This window comes from Hetaerina americana, unplaced genomic scaffold (assembly GCF_022747635.1).
Source record: "Hetaerina americana unplaced genomic scaffold, ioHetAmer1.1.p SCAF_39, whole genome shotgun sequence".
NCBI classification, from domain to species: Eukaryota; Metazoa; Arthropoda; class Insecta; order Odonata; family Calopterygidae; genus Hetaerina; species Hetaerina americana.
Genome location: NW_027286974.1, coordinates 4,627,373 through 4,637,085, shown reverse-complemented (window position 1 = coordinate 4,637,085; position 9,713 = coordinate 4,627,373).

Below are 9,713 nucleotides of genomic sequence, written 5' to 3'. Positions count from 1 at the left end.
AGTTGTTAAAAAAAGTTTTTGAAAACTCTTCTCAGGATATCTTACATTATTCTGAAGTGGTAACATCTGTAATTGCCTCCTTTAAGAGGTTCCAACGTCCTTGGTCGAACTTTTAAAACCTAAACTTTAAGATATCCCCAAAGAAAAAGAATCTCATTGGCTCAAAGCTGGGGAGCGAGCGATAGGGCCATGGAACATCTCCTCGTAAGGAGATCAGAGTGGCCAGGAAATTGTTCTTGTAGGATTTGAAGTTTTGAATGATGGACGGTATGAGCCATGGCACCATCCTCTCGAAACCAAAAGGCTTCTCTGTGTCATATTCCTCACAATACTCTTCCATTTTGCGGAGTAAATAGTTCTCCAGTATCCCACAATAGCATAGAGTAACAGTTGTACCTGGAGATTCCAAAAAGTAAGATCCAGTAATGCCTACGGAGGACACAGTGCATCAAATTGTCACTTTGGGGATATGAAAAGGTCTTGGATGAAGTTCTCTAGGGTTGTCAGTCGCCCAGTAACGAATATTTTGCTTATTCACTTAGCTTGGAAGGTGAAAATGCACTTCATCACTAGACAACAGCGTCCCCTGCATTGCCATCACACTATTATAGTTCTTCAAGAATGTTTCTACGACAAAACCTCTATGTTTACCAGGCCACTGCATGGTGATTACTGAAAATGGCATTGTTTTCTCCAGCTAACGTCAGTATTCCATCTCAGCTAATTCACCCGTGTTATCTTCAGTGATTTGTTGAAATTAGGGAGTCCATTCTGCCCCATGCTGTACTTATGTTTTTATACAAAAGTTAATGTGTGAAGTAATGTGTGATATACTTGACATTGTGACGAGTGGAATTAACAAAACAAAATATCTTAAATTGTTCCATATCCAATGAATGTCTCTTTGGTCTGTCTCGAAGATAGATTTGGTTTTAAATGAATCAGGTGAAGGAAATTGATCACGGAAGTAAATTATTATAATTCATCAAAATCGCACTCTTTTTTTTTCGACACTGACATGAAATTTACTTCAATTTCCTTTCTTCTGAATTGAAACTTAAAACTTTTAATTGGCTACATCTGTCGCTGCTCTTTGATGCAGAACTCTTACCCGATGAAGTCTTAAAGCTTAAAAGAATTTGTAATAGCATTATTGCTTAATGAATTAATTACCTTTTAATTACTTAAAAAAAAAGTAATTGCATTACTTAAGGAGTGAACCCTGTATTGATGGTATGCGAATGTTTAAATTAAAAAGAACCCTAAGATGCTATATCGACAACTTTTGATTGGTTGTGAACAAGGGTCAAGAAAACTGTAAAGAAAGCTGAAACTATTTCAAATTGAAATACCTAAGGTGTTCCCCAAGGAAGCCTAACTGGACCACTTTTATTCCTGTGGTAGCAGTAGTTGATAGGGGACACTATAATGACCGTTCATGTCATTTTCATGCCATTAGGGATGGGTATAGGAACTGAGGAAGTGTGGAGAGAGAAACCCGGTGTTGGCATTAGCATTCTTTGACGACAGAAGGCGCCTAGAGGTAAAAACAGATAATCGTCCCATTTGACGGACAGTTTACTTAATTTGCTCTCTAGCGCATAGCACCTTAATCATATGGATTGGGATACCATTGAAAAATAACTGCGTTCTCTGGAATTCGAACCCAAGGCCCTGTGGGTGAGAAAGCAGTACGTTAGCTACAGTAGCAGCTATGGCTGACCCCATTATTTCTTAAGACAGGCCCTGTAGATTGAATTTATATTTATTAATTTATTGTTTAGGGCCTGAATGGGTTAAAATTGATATATGGCCAGAGTTTAAATGTATTGCAAATTGTGTCAATGGCGAGAAATTGAATCAAAGATTTTATTTATTTAAATTATTTCAAGAAGAATGCTGTTATGAATTGATAGCGCAAAGTGTGATAATTTAATTTTGTTTACGGATAGTATGCATTCTTAGATGATGCATAGTATATATTTATTAATATCATATGAAATATATATGTACACATATATATTTGTGTATATATATTATATATGTATATATATATATATACATATGTATGTGTGTATATATATATATATGTATATATATATATATATATATATATATATATATATATATATATATATATATATATATATATATGCATTCATATATATATGTGTATGTCTGTGCATATATATGTATATATATATAATATGTTATATGTTAATATATATATATTATATGTTAATATATATATATTATATGTTGACAGATAGATATATATACATATGTTATATATATATATATATATATATATATATATATATATATATATATGCATGTGTATATATATATATTTACACATATACATATATATGTGTAAATATATATATATACACATGCATATATATATATATATATATATATATATATATATATATATATATAATACACATATATTATTTATTTATTTGACCTTTCGTTAATGTTTTTTAAATCGGCAATTGGAATTTATGCTAATCTCAAGTTTATTTGTGGTCGTACTACTTAATTTAAAGTTGAATAATTTTTTATTTTAATGTTTTTTTTCCAATCAATTGTGAGATATATTTGTTCGTATTTGGTTTGTTTAGATGTTAAGTATGAGGATAAGCTGATAATGAATGTAAAAATGCCCGTAGACCGTGGACTTAAAGAAATAGCAAGATCGGGAAAACAAAAAGTACATTAAAATTATAATTTTTTAAGATTCAAAGTCATATATATTTATATTTGTCAAAATAGTCACCCGTTGTTAAGGCCAACACACATTTCTCCTAACAAGTAACAACGTTATTCTAATTCCATCACTTTAAAACTCTTCCGAATTTTCTCGAATCCACTTGACTTGAAAGCCGATTTCATCTCATCGTCCGAGGTGTAATGATTAACCCTTGAGGTGTCTCTTTGAATTGAGGTGAAAACACACATAAAAATGTTGCAGATATCACAAGATCGCAAGGGAATCAGGAGGAGGGTGTTTTGGAATATCAGTTCAAATGTCTATTGGTTTCGCAATGGCCTCTCAAGCTAGTTGCGTGCGAATTGCAGAAACAAACGGCAAGATCTGGATTTAAAATAGATTAAAGAAACAATTCTTAAGCTTCAAAATCATATATTATTTATTTTCCTAACATAGTCAACGTTGTTAAGGCCAAACACAAATTTCTCCTAAACATATAATAACTTTTTGTTTCATTCTGTCACCTTTAAACTCTTCCAACTTTTCTCGAATCCATTTGACTTATTGACAGCTACACCTTCACCTCATCACCGTCCGAGGTGTAATGATTATTACCCTTTGAGTTATGTCTCTCTGTGAGTTCACTTTAAAACTCTTCCGTCTCTTCTCGAATCCATTTGACTTATTGGCAGCTGTGAGTTCACTTTAAAACTCTTCCGTCTCTTCTCGAATCCATTTGACTTATTGGCAGCTGTAAGTTCACTTTAAAACTCTTCCGTCTCTTCTTGAATCCATTTGACTTATTGGCAGCTGTGAGTTCACTTTAAAACTCTTCCGTCTCTTCTCGAATCCATTTGACTTATTGACAGCTGTGAGTTTACTTTAAAATTCTTCCTTCTCTTCTCGAATCCATTTGACTTATTGACAGCTGTGAGTTCACTTTAAAACTCTTGCGACTCTTCTCAAATCCATTTGACTTATTGACAGCTACACCTTCACCTCATCACCGTCCGAGGTGTAATGATTATTACCCTTTGAGTTATGTCTCTCTGTGAGTTCACTTTAAAACTCTTCCGTCTCTTCTTGAATCCATTTGACTTATTGACAGCTGTGAGATCACTTTAAAACTCTTCCGACTCTTCTCGAATCCATTTGACTCTTTGACAGCTGTGAGTTCACTTTAAAACTCTTGCGACTCTTCTCAAATGCATTTGACTTATTGACAGCTACACCTTCACCTCATCACCGTCCGAGGTGTAATGATTATTACCCTTTGAGTTATGTCTCTCTGTGAGTTCACTTTAAAACTCTTCCGTCTCTTCTTGAATCCATTTGACTTATTGACAGCTGTGAGTTTACTTTAAAACTCTTCCGACTCTTCTCGAATCCATTTGACTCTTTGACAGCTGTGAGTTCACTTTAAAACTCTTCTGTCTCTTCTCGAATCTATTTGACTTATTGACAGCTGTGAGTTCACTTTAAAACTCTTCCGTCTCTTCTCGAATCCATTTGACTTATTGACAGCTACACCTTCACCTCATCACCGTCCGAGGGGTAATGATTATTACCCTTTGAGTTATGTCTCTCTGTGAGTTGGGGAAGGAAAAACAATAAAAATCGCAAAAGGCATTGCAAGATCGCATAAGGGGGAATAAATAAGGAGGAAGGTGTTTTGGAATTGGTCCAAATGTCTTAGGTTTTGCCAAGCCTCTTCAGTTGTGTGAAAATTATGTGTGCACAAGATGCCACAAGATTATTGGCTGGCCAGGCTGCCTTTAACACATCAAACTCGATGTCGGAGATGTTTTAGAGCCCGTATATATATACAGAAGGTTTGAATTGGTTCTGCAATGACTAAATATGAATAGTTTCTTGACCAAAAAATTTTTTAATTGTGATATTTTGGATAGTCCACTATCAGTATTGTAATTTTTAATATGTTTAATTGTTCATTTGAAGTTAACGCCAGTTTTCTGGCGATGATTATTGACATTATTAATTTAAATGGAAGTAATCTCTAATATTTTCTCATTAGATTAGAGGTAACTTAGAAATTTTGTGTGGTAACCAAAGTCTATACTGATAACATGCAAAAACCAATTGAGAAAAATGCATTTTTTTGGTTTTAACACCAAAAAAAATGATATTTGAATAGTTCGATTGTGATATGGAATTTTGTGTAAATTATGGTGATAAAACAATGATTGCATCATGTTTGAGACTATTACGTTAATATTTATAAGTTATTAGTTAAATTATTATCGTAGATCATATATTTATTTGATACTTTTCAAAAGATTTTCATATACTTATAATTATTGATTGTTTTAGATCGTCGGATAAACTCATGTCTATTACTTGAGATGAATTTTTAATTTGATAATAGTTTTATATCTTTATTATCTCAGTACACAAGAAGTTAATTGAGGGAAAGGTATGTATTTGAAAGGAAATTCAACGAATAAGGACTATTAAGTTTGAAAATTTTGTGTATAGGCAGGATATATATGCATATACTTAATATACCAAAAAAACTGATTATTAAACTTTAAAATTTCATTAACTATGTTCAGTATAAAAGCTTCTGTTGATTAGAAACGCTGACAGAGGTATATCGTTCTTAAAAAATGGTTGGGAGGTTGATTTTCAAGAAAATCATAGGCCAAAGGAGAATTTTTATTAAATTATGACATAGCATGGACAAAAATACAAGGTTAGGATGAAAACTTAATGCAATGACCTTCAGAAGCACTCCTGGTCTCTGGAACGTGGAAGTAACATTCCCCATCTCAACATGCATGTGTGCAGGTTTGAGGCCATTACATTAATAGTTTATTTTGAAAACTAATGCGTTACTGCTTGTAAACCACAAACAAAATGACCTTCAGAAGCGCTCCTGGTCTGGTGGCATGTGGAAGTAACATTCCATCCACCTCAACACACATGCGAATGTTTGAGGCCATAACATTAATCTAGGTTATTTTGAAAACAAATGCATTAATGCTTGTGTAGACCACAAACAAAATGACCTTCAGAAGCACACCTGAGTAACATTCCCCCCTCAACACTCATGCGAATGTTTGAGGCCATTACATTAATCTAGTTTATTTTGAAAACTAATGCATTACTGTTTGTAAACAACAAACAAAACGAACATCAAAAGCACACCTGGTCTGGTGGCATGTGGAAGTAACATTCCCCATCAACACATAACGAATGTTTGAGGCCATTACATTAATCTAGGTTATTTTGAAAACTAATACATTACTGCTTGTAAACCACAAACAAAATTAACTACAGAAGCACACCTGGTCTGGTGGCATGTGGAAGTAACATTCCTCATCAACACACAGGCTTGCAGGTTGGTCATTTGCGGAAGTGTATGGAGATGTGTTCCAGTGTTGTGTGTTTTGTATATGTCAACAATTGCGAGTTTAAACAGCTTGCTGTTGTTTGAATATTTGCCTTCACCTTATCATTGTCTGAGGTGTAATGATTATTACCCTTTGAGTTATGTCTCTCTTGGGTTGAGAGGAATAAAAATATAAATTGTAAAAGATGCAGGATTAAGGAAATAAGGAGGGTGTTTTGGAATGGGTTCATATTTCTATTGGTTTTGCTATAGCCTCTCCAGTTGTGAATTCCAGTCGAATTGTGTGTGTTTGTGGAAGAGCATTGTATTGTCATGTTTGCAACGTAACTGGCTGGCCAGACTGCCTTTAAAACATGACAAACTCGACGTCGGAGGTGTTTTAAAGTCTATAGATACTGAGAAGAATTTACTGTTGGCCCTCTTTTCAGAAAATCAGTCATTTAAACTATGCAGGCATCCCAAAACACGGTCAAGAGAAGTTTCATCAACAACAATTATGGCTTTTTCCCAGGCTCACAACCACGAAATTTTACTACCCATCGCTATTTACAGTGGACCTATCAACAGCATAGTCATTACATAATAAACAGCCTTTTATAAACGACGATTGAATCTCAGTAAGAGTCAATTTTTAATAGTCACGCTGTTTAAACTCGCAATTGTTGACATATATATAGCACACACCAGAACACGTCTCAAGACCTCAAACCTGCAAACATGCGTGTTGTTGGGGGGAATGTTACTTCCACATGCCACCAGACCAGTAGTGCTTCTGGAGGTAATTTTATTTGTGGTCTCTACAAGCATGTAAGTAAGTCAGTTTTTAAAATGTACTGGATGAATGTAAAGACCTCAAATCTGCAAACATGCATGTTAAGGGGGGAGGGGAATGTTACTTCCACATGCCACCAGACCAGGAGTGCTTCTGAAGGTCATTTTGTTTGTGGTCTACAAGCATTTAAGTACGTCAGTTTTTAAAATGCACTGGATGAATGTAAATACCTCAAACCTGCAAGCCTGCGTGTTGAGAGGAGGGAATGTTACTTCTACATACCACCAGACCAGTAATGCTTCTGAAGGTCATTTTGTTTGTGGTCTACCAGCATGTAAGTATGTCAGTTTTTAAAATGCACTGGATGAATGTGAAGATCCCAAACCTGCAAGCCTGCATGTTGAAACGAGGGAATGTTACTTCCACATGCCACCAGACCAGGAGTGCTTCTGAAGGTCATTCTGTTTGTGATGTCTACAAACAACAGCACACTGTTCAACTCCATACTTCTTCCGCTTCTCAAAATACTACACTGGATGAATAATGTAACGACCTCAAACATGGGCTTGGGTCTTGAGGGGGAATGTTACTTCCACATACTCAGAATAGGAGTGTTTCTGAAATTCATTTTTTGGTGATTAATCGATATCTTCGTGGGGTCTAATGTCTCGTAATGTGTATTCTTGTTCTTTTGTCGTTTTTTTGTATAATTTAAATCTCTTGCAATTATTTTTTCGAGGGTATTTTTTTATTTTTGAGGTAAAGAGCGAAGTCCAGCTTCCCCGGGTCAATCGCCGCGTGTTGGTCGAGTAGTGGGGGGGGGGGGGAGGAGGAGTAGATGTAGGTGTCTCCATCTCTGTGTGGGAAATGAAAGAAGTAGGGGAAGGTTCGGTTTGGGCGTGGAAGGAGGGGGGGAGGGAGGGAGGTCCTGTGAGGCATGCTAAGGTGGGTGGGGATAAATTGAAAACCTATTTGCACAGGAGGAAAGAGCAGTCAGCTTGAAGTTTATGATCGGGATGAGAGAAGGCAGAATTTCGGATATAAAATCACGGACAAAGACCAGTTTGCAATGTTTATATCGTCAGTGGGTCATTGATCAAAAGTCCGCTGGGTGTTTCTTCAACATTTAGGCTCATAACCACGATATTTTATTACCCATCGATTTAACAGTAGACCTATAAACAGCAAAGTCACCATAAACAACAGCCTTAAGAACGACGATAGAATCACAGTTGGAGTAACTTCTTCGGCAGTTTAAAAAATTCGAGTTTTCCTGTGTCCATCATAAATTCATGGAATTTGCATAAAGTATTGAAATTAAATTATTAAACTTTGTAATTCCTATGGTTGTGGTTTTTATATAAAGTGTGTGGAATTAGAAAGTTAATAATTTTATTTCGGTACGCCTTTTGGAGTTTCTACGACCGTGATATGTTGTCAATGGCGGTAATGACAACACTTGAGGAGAAGACGAGATGAGTCTCATTCCTATCCAGAGAATACGAGTAATTTGCAATGTACCGTACTTTATAATATGCCTTAATTGTCTCGTACACTTTCAATCGACAATTAACCAGTATCACTTAGTGGATTTCGTCCATCCGTTTCTGGAATTGTAATCAACAGTTGATTATATTTAAAAAAGTTTATATAAACATTGATTTTTTCAATTAGATTTCATAAAAAATCTGGCTAAGCATTGATTTATCCTATCAGACTAAAGAAGCAATTAGGACGTCATACGATTTAATATTTTTTTTGGAAAGGTTTTCTCTTCCGTTTTGAAATGTTCCATAGATGTTTGCAAAAAGACTTTAAAATTCATAATACATTTCATTTTAATGGAAGTACGATTGTACAGTCGATGCGATCCAGAATTAATGCAATCGAATTTCCCATACTGTTCCTATTGGTCAGAGTGGGATCAATTCATTTGGATTAGATGGATTGAAACTCTTTAAGCTTTGCCGTTAAAACCAGTCTCAGTGCTCTCCAAGCTGTGGAAGCTAAACTGAAACCGAAATCTCTTAAGGATAGGAGACTTGACAAGATGATTTGTGAGGATGACTCAAGGGGGGAACTCTCTGCTCTTGTCTTATACTCAATCAAATTTCGAGGTGTTTTAAAGAAGGCCTTCTAAGGAGGGCCAGGAAGGTGAGGACCACAATAAACAACGCTCTGGCCAGCCATCAATACAGCCAAACCGACAGCAATGTGGCTCATTTCCAACAGTTGTTCGATTTTGACCATCGATGGAGTATCGAGATGGTTACCAATGAACTTAACCTATTGTCTTACCATTGTGTTTTTTGCATTGTTACTGAAGAATCAGTGCTGATTGCCGGGAATTACAGTTGCGTAGTTTAGTTGGTAGACAACTGTTTCGTCTGCAGTCCTGGAAGGATCTTCAGGTCGAACAGTAGTTTACCAACTAAACTATGCGTTGTTAATTAGATAGATGGCGCAGAAGCTTAAGGATAAATTGTTACTGAAGATTTAGCGATAAGGAAAGTTTACATCAAGTTTGTGCCCTAAGGTATTAGCCACAATTTGACAAGAGTCTATGGTTTCCTGGCCAAACAACACAAGGGGCCAACGCTGCCCCAACCCACTTATCTATACTCCTGACGTCTTCCCAGCGGAGACTTCTTTTTGTTCCCCCCGAGATCAAAGGAACCTGACCTGAAAGGAACCTGGTTTACGTCCATAGAAGAGATCCTATCAGCCCTGTGACTAGAAGACCTTTTGCAAGAGAAATCCCTAAAAGATGCCTTCCAGGGTACATACCGGTCATGGCAGAGTCATTAGAAAAAATGTGTAGAGGCCCAAGGGGAGTACTTTGAAGAATATTA